This window comes from Arachis hypogaea, chromosome 1 (genome assembly GCF_003086295.3).
Source record: "Arachis hypogaea cultivar Tifrunner chromosome 1, arahy.Tifrunner.gnm2.J5K5, whole genome shotgun sequence".
In the NCBI taxonomy this organism is placed as follows: Eukaryota; Viridiplantae; Streptophyta; class Magnoliopsida; order Fabales; family Fabaceae; genus Arachis; species Arachis hypogaea.
Genome location: NC_092036.1, coordinates 44878253 through 44893812, shown reverse-complemented (window position 1 = coordinate 44893812; position 15560 = coordinate 44878253). Strand labels below are relative to the sequence as shown.

Sequence of the window (15560 nt, the reverse complement as noted above, 5' to 3'; positions counted from 1 at the left end):
ATCCCTAGTGATTTTGGTGCTCCTGTCCTTAGTTGCTCCCAATAATTGTGTGGAGAAAAATGTATCCCCTGAGGTATCTCAGAGATTTCTTGATGAGGGAATTCCTCATGCTCTTGTTGAGGTCCATGAGTGGGCTCTCTTGATGTGCAGTCAAATGCTCTACTACTGAGCTATGGACCCTTGAGATGAATATCTCCATCTCCCATGACTCGGAGGTGGAAGCTTTTGTCTTTCCTTTCCTCTTTCTAGAGGTTTCTCCGGCCTTAAGTGCCATAAATGGTTATAAAAAAAACAAAAATCTATGTTTTTACCACACCAAACTTAGAATGTTGCTCGCCCTCGAGCAAAAGAAGAAAGAATAGAAGAAGAAGAAAAAGAAGAAGAAGAAGAAGAAGAAGAAGAAGAAAAAGAAGAAGAAGAAAAAGATATGGAGAATAGGGAGTAGTGTTGTGTGAGAATGAAGAAGAGAGAAGTGGGGTAGGTGGTGATCCTATGGGGTCCACAGATCCTGAGGTGATCCTGTGGGATCCACAGATCTTGAGGTGTCAAGGATTTCTCATCCTTGCACTTTTTAGGCATTTAAAACGCCCTTTGTATGCAATCCTGGCATTTAATGCCAGACTGCAGCTTGTTTCTGGCGTTAAACACCCAAATGTATCCTGTTTCTGGCGTTTAACGCCAGCTTGGTGTTTGTTTCTGGCGTTAAACGCCAGACAGATGCTTGTTTTTGGTGTTTAAATGCCAGACAGCTCTTCCTCCACGGTGTACTTTTTCTTCTGTTATTTTTATTCTGTTTTTAATTTTTGCAATTGTTTTGTGAATCCACATGATCATAAACCTAATAAAACATAAAAGAACAATAGAAATATAGATAAATAAAAATTGGGTTGCCTCCCAATAAGCGCTTCTTTAATGTCAATAGCTTGACAGTGAGCTCTCATGGAGCTTCACAGATGTTTAGAGCATTGTTGGGACCTCCCAACACCAAACTTAGAGTTTGAATGTGGGGGTTCAACACCAAACTTAGAGTTTGGTTGTGGCCTCCCAACACCAAACTTAGAGTTTGATTGTGGGTGCTTTGTTTGACTCTGTATTGAGAGAAGCTAATCATGCCTCTTTTCCATGGTTGCAGAAGGAGATCTTTGAGCTTTAAACACAAGGTAGTCCCCATTCAATTGAAGGAATAGCTCTCCTCTATCAACATCAATCACAGCTCCTGCTATGGCTAGGAAGGGTCTTCCAAGGATGATGCATTCATCCTCATTCTTTCCAGTGTCTATGATTATGAAATCAGCAGGGATGTAAAGGCCTTTAACCTTTACTAACATGTCCTCTACCAATACATAAGCTTGTTTTATTGACTTGTCTACCATCTCTAATAAGATTCTTGCAGCTTGTACCTCAAAGATCCCCAGGTTTTTCATTATAGAGAATGGCATAAGATTTATACCTGACCCCAGGTCACACAGAGCCTTCTCAAAGGTCATGGTGCCTATGGTACAGGGTATTAAGAATTTACCAGGATCTTGTTTCTTTTGAGGTAAAGTTTGCTGAACCCATGTATTTAGTTCACTAATGAGCAAGGGAGGTTCATCATCCCAAGTCTCATTACCAAACAACTTGGTATTCAGCTTCATGATGGCTCCTAGATATTGAGCAACTTGCTCTTCAATTACATCTTCATCCTCTTCAAAGGAAGAATAGTTCTCGGAGCTCATGAATGGCAGAAGGAAGTTTAATGGAATCTCTATGGTCTCTATATGAGCCTCAGATTCCTTTAGGTCCTCAATAGGGAACTCCCTTCTGTCTAGAGGACATCCCATGAGGTCTTCCTCATTGGGATTCACGTTCTTCCCTTCCTCCTTGGATTCAGCCATTTTGATAATATCAATGGCCTTGCACTCTCTTTTTGGATTCTCTTCTGTATTGCTTGGGAGAGTACTAGGAGGAGTTTCAGTGATTTTCTTACTATGCTGACCCACTTGTGCCTCCAAGTTTCTAATAGAGGACCTTGTTTTATTCATGAAACTTAAAGTGGCCTTAGATAGATCAGAGACTATGTTTGCTAAGCTAGAGGAGCTCTGCTCAGAATTCTCTGTCTGTTGCTGAGAAGATGATGGAATAGGCTTGCTATTGCTAAACCTGTTTCTTCCACCATTATTAAAGCCTTGTTAAGGCTTTTGTTGATTCTTCCATGAGAAATTTGGATGATTTCTCCATGAGGGATTATAGGTGTTTCCATAGACTTCACCCATGTAATTCACCTCTGCCATTGCAGGGTTCTCAAGATCATAAGCTTCTTCTTCAGAAGATGCTTCTTTAGTACTGTTGGATGCATTTTGCAATCCATTCAGACTCTAAAAAATTATGTTGACTTGCTGAGTCAACATTTTGTTCTGAGCTAATATGGCATTCAGAGCATCAATTTCAAGAACTCCCTTTCTCTGAGGCGTCCCATTACTCACAGGATTCCTCTCAGAGGTCTACATGAATTGGTTATTTGCAATCATGTCAATGAGTTCTTGAGCTTCTGTAGGCATTTTTTTAGGTGAATGGATCCACCTGCAGAATGGTCCAGTGACATCTTAGAGAACTCAGATAGACCATCATAGAATATATCCAAAATGGTCTACTCTGAAAGCATGTCAGAAGGACACTTTTTGGTCAACTGCTTGTATCTTTCCCAAGCTTCATAGAGGGATTCACCATCTTTTTGCCTGAAGGTCTGAACATCCACTCTAAACTTGCTCAGCTTTTGAGGAGGAAAGAACTTGGCCAAGAAGGCCGTGACCAACTTATCCCAAGAATCCAGGCTATCTTTAGGTTGTGAGTCCAACCATGTTCTAACCCTGTCTCTTACAGCAAAAGGGAAAAGCATGAGCCTGTAGACTTCAGGATCTACTCCATTAGTCTTAACAGTATCACAAATCTGCAAGAACTCAGTTAAAAACTGATAGGGATCTTTTGAAGGAAGTCCATAAAACTTGCAGTTCTGTTGCATTAGAGCAACTAGTTGAGGCTTCAGCTCAAAATTGTTTGCTCCAATGGCAGGGATTGAGATGCTTCTTCCATAAAAGTTGGAAGTAGGTGTAGTATAATCACCAAGCATCCTCCTTGCATTATTATTGGGTTCGGCCATGTCTCCTTCTTTTTCAAGATTCTCTGTAAGTTTTTCTATGAATTGTTGTGCTTTAGCTTCTCTTAACTTCTTTTTCAGAGTCCTTTCAGGTTCAGGATCTGCTTCAACAAGAATGTCCTTGTCCTTGCTCCTACTCATATGAAAAAGAAGAGAATAGAAAAGAAGAGGAATCCTCTATGTCACAGTATAGAGATTCCTTTATGTGAGTAGAAAAAGAAAAGAATTGAAGAAGGATGAGAAAAATTTGAACACAGAGGAGAAGAGAGGGTTCGAATTTTTAGATGAAGAGAAGAGTTAGTAAATGAATAAATAAATAAAATAGAAGAAGATGAGAAGGAGAGAATTTCAAAAACTATTTTTGAAAAAAGGTTACTGATTTTCGAAAATTAGGAGAAGAAATAAAATTAAAATTAAAAATTTGAAACAATTAGTTAATTAAAAATAATTTTGAAAAAGAGTGAGGAATTTTCGAAAATTAGAGAGAGAAAAATAGTTACGTAGTTTTGAAAAAGATAATAAACAAACAAAAAGTCAATTAGTTAATTGAAAAAGATTTGAAAATCAATTTTGAAAAGATAAGAACTTAGAAAAGATTTTGAAATTGATTTTGAAAAAGATATGATTGAAAAGATATGGTTGAAAAAGATATGATTGAAATTTATTTTAAAAAAAGATTTTATTTTTAAAATTAAAATTGATTACTTAACTAACAAGAAACTAAAAGATATGATTCTAGAATTTAAAGATTGAACCTTTCTTAACAAGAAAGTAACAAACTTCAAATTTTTAAATCAATCACATTAATTGTTAGTAAAGTTTTCGAAAATTTGAAATGAAATTAAGAAAAATATTTTGAAAAATAATTTGTTTACAATTTTCGAAAATATTAAGAAAAAGTGAAAAAAGATTTGATTTTTGAAAAAGATTTTGAAAAGGTAGGATTTTTAAAAATGAAATCTTGACTTGACTAACAAGAAATAACTAATTTTAAAAATTTTTTACTAAGTCAATCCAAAGATTTCGAATTTTTGAGTAAAATAAGGAAAATATATTTTTTAATTTTTGAATTTTTTATGAGGAGAGAGAAAAACACAAATATGACCCAAAACATGAAAACTTTGGATCAAAACCAATGATGCATGCAAGAACACTATGAATGTCAAGATGAACACCAAGAACACTTTGAAGATCAAGATGAACATCAAGACTTATTTTTGAAAAAATTTTCAAGAAAAGAAAAACATGCAAGACACCAAACTTAGAAATTTTCAATGCTTAGACACTATGAATGCAAAAATGCATATGAAAAATAACAAAAAAACACAAAACAAGAAAATATAAAGATCAAACAAGAAGACTTATCAAGAACAACTTGAAGATCATGAAGAACACCATGCATGAGTTTTCGAAAAATGCATAAATTTTTAAAAACATGCAATTGACACCAAACTTAAAAATTGACACATGACTCAAACAAGAAACACGGAATATTTTTTGTTTTTATGATTTTATTAATTTTTTTGGGTTTTTTCGAAAATTTCTTTTTGGAAAAATGAAAACAAAATAAAAATTTTTGAAAGATTTTTAAAAACTTTTTGAAAAGAAAATTACCTAATCTGAGCAACAAAATGAACCATCAGTTGTTCAAACTAGAACAATCCCCAGCAACGGTGCCATAAACTTGGTACACGAAATTGTGATCTTCAACAATGCCGCCAAAGACTTGGAGCTCTCAAACGTGAATCACACTTTGTCACAACTTCGCACAACTAACCAGCAAGTGCACTAGGTCGTCCAAGTAATACCTTGCATGAGTAAGGGTCGATCCCACGGAGATTATTGGTATGAAGCAAGCTATGGTCATCTTGTAAATCTCAGTCAGGCAGATTCTAAGGGTTATAATGGTTTTCGAATATAAAGATAAATAAAGCATAAAATAGAGATAGAGATACTTATGTAATTCATTGGTGAGAGTTTCAGATAAGTGCATAGAGATGCTTTGTTCCTGTTGAATCTCTGCTTTCCTACTGCCTTCATCCAATCCTTCATACTCCTTTCCATGGCAAACTGTAAGTTGGGTTTCACCGTTGTCAATGGCTACTTCCCGTCCTCTCAGTGAAAATGGTCCAAATGCTATGTCACAACATGGCTAATCATCTGGCGGTTCTCGATCATGTTGGAATATAATCCAGTGATTCTTTTGCGTCTGTCACTACGCCCAACACTCGCGAGTTTGAAGCTCGTCACAGTCATCCCATCTCAGATCCTACTCGGAATACCACAGAAAAGGTTTAGACCTTTCGGATCTTAGGAATGGCCACCAATAATTCTAGCTTATACCATGAAGACTTCGATCTTTCAGAATGGAGGCTAAGAGATACGCGCTTGATCTAAGGTAGAACGGACGTGGTTTTCAGGCACGCGTTCATAGGTGAGAATGATGATGAGTGTCATGGATCATCACATTCATCATGTTGAAGTGCAGCGAATATCTTAGAATAAGAATAAGTTGAATTGAATAGAAGAATAGTAGTAATTGCATTAATACTCGAGGAACAGCAGAGCTCCACACCTTAATTTATGGTGTGTAGAAACTCCACCATTGAAAATACATAAGAACAAGGTCTAGGCATGGCCGAATGGCCAGCCTTCCCAAATAGCATGTGAATACGAAAATAGGGAATAAGATCCGGTCAAAGACATCAAATACAATAGTAAAACGTCCTATTTATACTAGACTAGTTACTAGGGTTTACAGAAATAAGTCTTAGTGCAGAAATCCACTTCCGGGGCCCACTTTGGTGTGTGCTTGGGCTGAGCTTGAGCTTTACACGTGCAGAGGCTTCTCTTGGGGTTAAACGCCAAGTTGTAATGTTTTTTTGGCGTTTAACTCTGGTTTGTGACGTGTTTCTGGCATTTTACTCCAGAATGCAGCATGGAACTGGCGTTGAACGCCAGTTTGCATCATCTAAACTCGAATAAAGTATGGATAATATATATTTCTGGAAAGCCCTGGATGTCTACTTTCCAATGCAATTGAGAGTGCGCCATTTGAAGTTCTGTAGATCTAGAAAATTCATTTCGAGTGCAGGGAGGTCAGAATCCAACAGCATCAGCAGTCCCTTTTCAGCCTGAATCGGATGTTTGCTCAGGTGTCTCAATTTCAGCCAGAAAATACCTGAAATCACAAAAAAACACACAAACTCATAGTAAAATCTAGAAATGTGAATTTTGCATAAAAACAAATAAAATCATCCCTAAAAGTAGTTAGATCTTACTAAAAAATACCTAAAAACAATGCCAAAAAGCGTATAAATTATCCGCTCATCACTGCCCCCCAGTTAGGCGACGCGGATGTGTGGATGACGTGCACGCGTTGCATCTGCGAATTTTAATCCACGCAAACACGTGGATGACGCCTCCGCATCGCTTTTCTGCGACCTGTACGAACCAGCAGCGATTTCTGGGTTGTTTTTGAGCCAGTTCTCGGCCTAGAAAACACAGATTAGAGTCTATAAAGTGGGGGAATGCATCCATTCATCATCATTCATTCATAATACACACTTTTCACAATTTAGATGTAGTTTGTAGAGAGAGAAGTTTTCTCCTTTCTCTTAGGATTAGGATTAGGACTCCTCTTAAAGGACTTAGGAATATTTTCATCTTCTTCAATTATTACAGGTCCAATGTTCTTTTTATTTATTTTTCCAATTTGATTTATGAACTTTTCCATGTTGGATTGATTTTCTTTTATTAATACAATTAAAGGTATTTCAGAATTATGATTGCTTTTTCTTATTTATAATTTATATTTTTTACTATTGGCTTTGGTTGATTAATTGGTAACTCTTGAGTTGTCAAACTCATCGTGATTGATAATTAATATCTTTGCTGATTGATTTAGATACCTATAATTCTAGTCTTTCCTCAGGAGTTGACTAGGATTTTAGGAGTTGAATTGATTTACCCACTTGACTTACCTTCATACTTAGAGGTTGACTTAGTGGTAGCAAAAATATAATTATCATCACCATTGATAAGGATAACTAGGATAGGACTTCCAGTTTTCATACCTTTCCAAGAGTTTTCTCATTATTGATTTAATTCCTTGCAATTTATTTCTCTTGTTCAAACCTTTTGAAAACCCAAAAATACTATTTTCCATAACCAATAATAAATCATACTTCACTGCAATTCCTTGAGAAGACGACCCGAGGTTTGAATACTTCACTTTATAAATTTTATTGGGTTTGTTACTTGTGACAACCAAACGTTTGTACGAAAGGATTTTTTGTTGGTTTAGAAGCTATACTTACAACGCGATTATATTTTTATATTTCTTTACCGATAGGAAATCCGATCGTCAAAATGGTGCCGTTGCTGGGGAATTGCAAATGTGTGCCTTATTATTGGTTATTGTAAATATTTTCTTTTACTTGTTTAATTGTTTCTTTTCTTCCCCTTATTTCTATTAGCCCCTATGAGTTCTCACCCCTCTCGCTTTGAGTTTGGTTCTAATTTTGTTGAAAGGAATGGAAGCTATAACAGGAACATGCATCACGGTCAAAGCAATCAAAGATGGATGGAGCCAAGAGGATCTGATCAACCCTTTAGGCAACAACACCTTCCAAGATATCATGGACAGAGACCATTCTACAATGCATACCAAACTGATGGATATGGTGGACCCCCTTGTAATTACCAACAAGCCCCACCCTGTGCTCATAGACCATCCTCTCAACATAGCTTCGAACCACCACACTCACAAGCTCATTTTCACTATTCTCCACCATACGATCCTTATCCACCCCAATTCCAATCCAATCACTCCCAAGAACCACCACTTCCCTATGTACCATGTCCATATCCATCCACTCAGGAATCACGGGTTTGCTTTGAAGAATCAGTAGATCAATTTCATGAAACCCTTCATCAACTAGAGCAAGCAATAAATCAATTATCTTCTAGACGTTTGGACACCCAAGAAACTCCCATAGCTTCATGTAGAGAATCTAATGAAGAACGTAGCATGAAGGAGACACTAGAAACTCAAGTGGACAGTATAGAGCATAATTTCGTACTAGAACAAGTAGAAGAAGCTGTCATTATAGAAGAATAAGAGTTGGTCGAAGATTTAGGAGATGCCGAACCTCCACGGGAATCCAGAGTTGTGGAGAATTCCATCAAAGACATTACAGTCGATGCTAAGGAGGATAGTGCACAACCCCCGAAGCAGGTATCCTATGAAGAACTGGACGGAATAACCCAATATGCAAGTTTCATTGATGATGATAACCACGAGTCAAGTTCTCTTGGTAATGAACTTGCATCCGCAAGCGAATCCTTTGAGATAGAAGAATCTTCCCCAAGCGAATACGAAGCTGATGCAGAGGTAGACTTCTCTCAACCCCCCAATTATGACGCAAGTGATGAGGAAGATATTGAAGACTTTGATCTAGACATGGTTGAAATTGAAGAAATTTGCAAAGAAGTGGAACAATTCACTGAAGACCACAAGGGAGTAGAGCTTGCAGAACCATTGGAAACACTTATCCCAAGGCCATTACCACCCAATACAAACTTCAAGTGGATAAAATCCTTGACCTTTATCTTTACTTTCCCACTTGAATATGGTCTTCTAGAGATGGATGGTCAACTTAGAGCTCTTTGTGGCATTAAGAGCAAGAAGAAGATGGTTAGTGGTTGGAGTTGTCCAGCAAGGTTCAACATGGTTGTATGCTCCAAGTTGAAATGCAAGGTTTGGTGTAAAGCTCAATTAAATGGGTCTAGGATGTTGTTAGGCTGCTTCCGTGAGAATTCAAACTGCTTGTCACCCGGATGGAACAATATTGCTAAAAAAGAAGACGGGTGCAAAAGCAAGGTTTGGGACCCCGGAATTCATTCTGGCAATCAATACTCTTGGGGCCTTGTCACTTGCTTTAACTTACTTGAAGGCTTTCTGCGCCTAGTTTGGGATCCCATAGGCTACTGGAGTTCCAAACATTGGTGGAGATTTTTGGATGAATTCAAGCACAAGCCACCATAACAAAAGAGCTCGCCAAATGTCCAACTTAAGGACTTTAACTAAAAGTGCTAGGTGGGAGACAACCCACCATGGTATGATCGTTCCTTTTTCAGTTTTAATTTTAGTCTATTTTTGAGTTTTGATTGTACTTGGAATCATGCATAACATTCATATTTGCATTGCATTCTGTATTCTGCATTTATTTAAAAAAAAAGAGGGGGGATAGACGCGCCAGCGCCCTGTGCACGGACGCGTCCCTTGCGCTTGCGAAGTTGGTGAGTTTGAACAGAGAGTCGCGCGGGAGCTGGGCTGGAAACATGCCTTAGGCACCAACCAACCCACGCGTGCGCGTACTGTACGCGTGCGCGCCATTTTCGCTTTTGGTAACCCACGCGTCCGCGTCGTTGGCGCGTCCGCGTGGTTGGGAAAATTGGCGTAAAACCCTGTTTTGGCCGAAAGTTGTGCTGGCCTCACGCTGGATTCACGCTAGAGGCACAATCACTGTCGCGCATCGGCGCCCATGCCGCGTCGGCACCGCTTCCCTTTTTCGCGAACCACGCATCCGTGCACTGTGCGCGTCTTCGTCGGTTGCGCTATATTACTCATCCAGCGCGCTGCCTAGCTTTCATTTCTTTCTCCCACCATATCCTACTTCTCTCTCAATCCTAATTCTTTCTTATTTCTTCTTTCTTCTTTCTTTGTTATTTTCATGCATTTTTATGTTGGTGTTGGAGCTTTATTTGGATTTTACTTTATTGTAATTGAGCTTGTGGATATTATAAGGATTGGTTTGACAATTGATATTTTAAATTTGGCTCTCATATATATTTGAATTTATTACTTTCATTCCTCTTTTAACTCACAATACTTGTAATCCACCTGTATTTGAGATTATCATTCATAATTTTCATCATACAAGTGCTCTTTAATCCAGCTTATTTTAATAATTGATGCTTGACCTATGCTTCTGGTGGACGAAATTGTGATTGCCCTCTTTGTATTTGCATGAGATTTATTTAATGGCTCTTTGGCATATGTGATCACAACTACGTTCAACTTAACCAGCAAGTGTACTGGGTCATCCAAGTAATACCTTACGTGAGTAAGGGTCGATCCCACAGAGATTGTTGGTATGAAGCAAGCTATGGTCACCTTGTAAATCTCAGTCAGGCGGATTCAAGTATAATTGGATTATTGGTTTAAATTTGATTAATGGAATAAATAGAAAATAAAGATAAATAAACTAAGATAGAAATACTTATGTAAATCAATAGTGGGAATTTTAGATAGGCATGTGGAGGTGCTGTGCTCCTCTTGAATCTCTACTTTCTTATTACATTCATCCAATTCTTCTTACTCCATTCCATGGCAAGCTGTATGTAGGGCATCACCATCATCAATGGCTACTTTTAATCCTCTCGGGAAAATGGTCCTATGCGCTGTCACTGCACGGCTAATCGTCTGGAGGCATCACCCTTGTTGATAGCTACATCCCATCCTCTCAGTGAAAATGGTCCAAATGCTCTGTCACAGCACGGCTAATCATCTGTCGGTTCTCAATCAGGTTGGAGTAGAATCCATTGATTCTTTTGCGTTTGTCATCACGCCCAGCCTTCAGGAGCTTGAAGCTCGTCACAGTCATTCAATACCGGAATCCTACTCGGAATACCACAGACAAGGTTAGACTTTCCGGATCCCCATGAATGCCGCCATCTATCTAGCTTATACCAAGAAGATTTTGTTGGGGAATCTAAGAGATATGCGCCCGGCCTAGAGTAGAATGGAAGTGGTTGTCAGTCACGCATGTTCATAGGTGAGAATGATGATGAGTGTCACGGATCATCACATTCATCAAGTTGAAGTGCAACGTATATCTTGGAATAAGAATAAAAGAGAATTGAATAGAATATAATAATGATTGTATTGAAACTTGAGGTACAGCAGAGCTCCACACCCTTAATCTATGGTGTGCAGAAACTCCACCGTTGAAAATACATAAGTGAAAGGTTCAGGCATGGCCGAATGGCCAGCCCCCAAAATGTGATCAATAGTCTCCTAAGATGAAGAATAAAACAAAACTGAGACCAAAGATGAAACGTGGTCAAAAGACGACTAATACACTAGTAAAAAGTCTTATTTATACTAAACTAGCTACTAGGGTTTACATGAGTAAGTACTTGATGCATAAATCCACTTCCGGGGCCCACTTGGTGTATGTTTGGGCTGAGCTTGATCTATCCACGAGCTGAGGCTTTTCATGGAGTTGAACGCTGACGAATGGCTTTTTGATGGTTTAGAATTTCTCAAATAAAATCTCGTCGAAGTATAGTTTCTAAACCAAGCAATAATCCTTTCATACAAAAAGTTGTTTGTCACTAAAACAAACCCCTAAATTTATAAACCGAAGTATTCAAACCTCGGGTCGTTCTCCCTAGGAATTGTAATGAAGTGTCTTGTTATTGGTTGTGATGTGTTTTGGGGTTTTGGATAAGAGACATGAAAGTAAATGGCAATGAAATTAAACTAACAACTATAAAAGGCTCTTGGCAAGGTATGAAAATTAGAAGTCCTATCCTAGTTATCCTTCTCAATTGTGATGAGAATTGTTCATTGCTACCACTTAGTTAACCCTTACTAAATAAAGGAAAGTCAAGTGGATGAATTGACTTGAGCCACAAGTCTTAGCCAACTCCCAAGGAAAGACTAGCTTTAGTGCACTCCAAACCAATTAGCAATTTCTCCAATTACCAATCAACAAAGGAATTAGATAACTCAAGTGTCACTAATTACTCTACCTAGGCCAAGAGGAACAAAATCTACACTATATCTAGAAGAGGCATTTCAACAAACACATGAAAGGCAATAAAAGTAAACAACATAAATTGCAAGAATTAAAAAGAGATCTAAGTACAAAGGCAAGAGATCAACAACAGAAAAGCAAAGAAGAACAATTATTATGAATTACCTCTTATTGAATTGAAAGAAAATGGAAGGAACAATAGTAGATCTACAACAAAGTATAATAACAACATAAAGGAAATTACAATAAAAGAATAGAAGAAGAATGAATCTAACAACAAGGAATTGAGATGTAGAAGTAGAAGAAAGCAAAGATTAAAACCTAGATCTAAGAACTAATCCTAATCCTAATCCTAATTCTAGAGAGAAGTGAGAGCTTCTCTCTCTAGAAACTAATTTTAACTACTAAACTAAACTAATGGTTACTAGATGTCCCATCCCTCTTCAATCCTTGACTTAAATAGCATCAGAAATGAGTTGAATTGGGCCCACAAGGCTCCTAAAACCGCTGGGGACGATTTCATTAAAGTGGGCCACGGACAGAATCGGCGCGCGCGCGCAAAGTGCGCGTGCGCGCCCCTGAACGCGAAGCAACATATGGAAAAATTTATATCATTTCGATGCCCCGGATGTTAGCTTTCCAACCCAACTAGAACCGCATCATTTGGACCTCTGTAGCTCAAGTTATGATCGTTTAAGTGCGAAGAGGTCGGCTTGACAACTTTCCGGTTCTTTCATTTCTTCATGAGTTCTCCAACTTTTCATGCTTTCTTTCTTCATTCCCTTGATCCAATCTTTGCCTCCTAAACCTTAAATCACTTAACAAACATATCAAGGCATCTAATGGAATCAAGGTGAATTAGATTTAGCTATTTTAAGACCTAAAAAGCATGTTTTCACTCTTAAGCACAATTAAAGGAGAATATACAAAACCATGCTATTTCATTGAATAAATGTGGGTAAAAGGTTATAAAATCCCCTAAAATAAATACAAGATAAACCGTCAAATTGGGGTTTGTCAAACGCCAAGTTATAACGTGTTTTGGGCGTTCAACTCCGGATCATGACGTGTTTCTGGCGTTTAACTCTAGACAGTAACATGTACTTGGCGTTCAATGCCAAGTTACGTCGTCAATTTCCGAATAAAGTATAGACTATTATATATTGCTGGAACGCTCTGGATGTCTACTTTCCAACGCCGTTGAGAGCGCGCCATTTGGAGTTCTGTAGCTCCAGAAAATCCATTTTGAGTGCAGGGAGGTCAGATTCCAACAGCATCAGCAGTCCTTTTGTCAGCCTTTTTCAGAGTTTTGCTCAAGTCCCTCAATTTCAGCCAGAAATTACCTGAAATCACAGAAAAACACACAAACTCATAGTAAAGTCCAGAAATGTGAATTTAACATAAAAACTAATGAAAACATCCCTAAAAGTAGATTGAACTTACTAAAAACTACCTAAAAACAATGCCAAAAAGCGTATAAATTATCCGCTCATCACAACACCAAACTTAAATTGTTGCTTGTCCCCAAGCAACTGAAAATCAATTAGGATAAAAAGAAGAGAATATACTATAAATTTCAAAATATCAATGAATATTAATTCTAATTAGATGAGCGGGACTTGTAGCTTTTTGCTTCTGAACAGTTTTGGCATCTCACTTTTTCCTTTGAAGTTTAGAATGATTGGCTTCTCTAGGAACTTAGAATTTTGGATAGTGTTATTGACTTTCCTAGTTAATTATGTTGATTCTTGAACACAGCTACTTTTATGAGTCTTGGCCGTGGCCCTAAGCACTTTGTTTTCCAGTATTACCACCGGATACATAAATGTCATAGACACATGACTAGGTGAACCTTTTCAGATTGTGACTCAGCTTTGCTAGAGTCCCCAGTTAGAGGTGTCCAGAGCTCTTAAGCACACTCTTTTTGCTTTGGATCACGACTTTAACCACTCAATCTCAAGCTTTTCACTTGGACCTTCATGACACAAGCACATGGTTAGGGACAGCTTGGTTTAGCCGCTTAGGCCTGGAACTATTTCCTTGGGCCCTCCTATCCGCTAATGCTCAAAGCCTTGGATCCTTTTTACCCTTGCCTTTTGGTTTTAAGGGCTATTGGCTTTTTTTGCTTGCTTTTTCTTTTTCTATTATATATTTTTTTCGCCACATTTTTTTCGCAAGCTTTCCTTTTTTTTCACTGCCTTTTCTTGCTTCAAGAATCAATTTTATGATTTTTCAGATTATCAATAACATTTCTCTTTGTTCATCATTCTTTCAAGAGCCGACAGTTTTAACATTCATAAACAACAAGATCAAAAATATGCACTGTTCAAGCATTCATTCAGAAAACAAAAAGTATTGTCACCACATCAATATAGTTAAACTAAATTCAAGGATAATTTTGAAATTCATGTACTTCTTGTTCTTTTGAATTAAAACATTTTTCATTTAAGAGAGGTGAAGGATTAATGGAATTTATTCATAGCCTTAAGACATAGTTACTAACTACTAATGATCATGAAGTAGAGACACAAAACATAGATAAACACAACATAAAAACCGAAAAGCAGAAAGAAATAAGAACAAGGAATGAATCCACCTTAGTGGCGTCTTCTTCTTGAAGGACCAACAATGTCCTTAAACTCTTCTATGTCCCTTCCTTGCCTTTGTTGCTCCTCCCTCATTGCTCTTTGATCTTCTCTTATTTCATGGAGAATGATGGAGTGCTCGTGATGTTCCACCCTTAATTGTTCAACATTGTGGCTCAAATCTTCTAAGGAAGTGTTGAGTTGTTCCCAATAGTTGTTGGGAGGAAAGTGCATCCCTTGAGGCATCTCAGGGATTTCTTGATGATGAGCTTCCTCATGCATCTCTTGAGAACCGTGAAGGGTCTCTCTTGCTTGCTCCATCCTCTTCTTGGTGATGGGCTTATCCTCTTCAATGGAGATGTCTCCTTCTATGATAACTCCAGCTGAGTAACATAGATGGCAAATAAGGTGAGGAAAATCTAGCCTTGCCATGGTGGAGGGCTTGTCGGCTATTTTGTAGATTTCATTGGAGATGACCTCATGAATTTCTACTTCCTCTCCAATCATGATGCTATGAATCATGATGGTCCGATCCACAGTAACTTCAGATCGGTTGCTAGTGGGAATGATGGAGCGTTGAATGAACTCCAACCATCCTCTAGCCACAGGCTTGAGGTCCAGTCTTCTTAGTTGAGCTGGCTTGCCTTTGGAGTCTCTCTTCCATTGATCTCCTTCCACACATATGTCCGTAAGGACTTGGTCCAACCTTTGATTAAATTTGACCCTTCTAGTGTAGGGGCGTTCATCTTCTTGCATTATGGGCAAGTGGAATGCCAACCTCACATTTTCCAGACTAAAATCTAAGTATTTCCCCCGAACCATTGTGAGATAATTCTTTGGACTCGGGTTCATACTTTGATCATGGTTCCTAGTGATCCATGCATTGGCATAGAACTCTTGAACCATTAAGATTCCGACTTGTTGCATGAGGTTGGTTAGGACTTCCCAACCTCTTCTTCGGATCTCATGTCGGATCTCCGGATACTCATTTTTCTTGAGCTTGAAAGGGAC

General features: G+C 38.2%; 1 non-coding gene across 1 annotated transcript; it reads left to right on the top strand.

Moving 5' to 3' along the window:
* The first annotated feature begins 2642 nt into the window (after window positions 1-2642).
* Window positions 2643-2746, top strand: LOC112711221 (small nucleolar RNA R71). The gene has a single exon (XR_003157358.1). It is a non-coding gene; the product is annotated as a small nucleolar RNA R71 (small nucleolar RNA).
* The last annotated feature ends 12814 nt before the right edge of the window (window positions 2747-15560 follow it).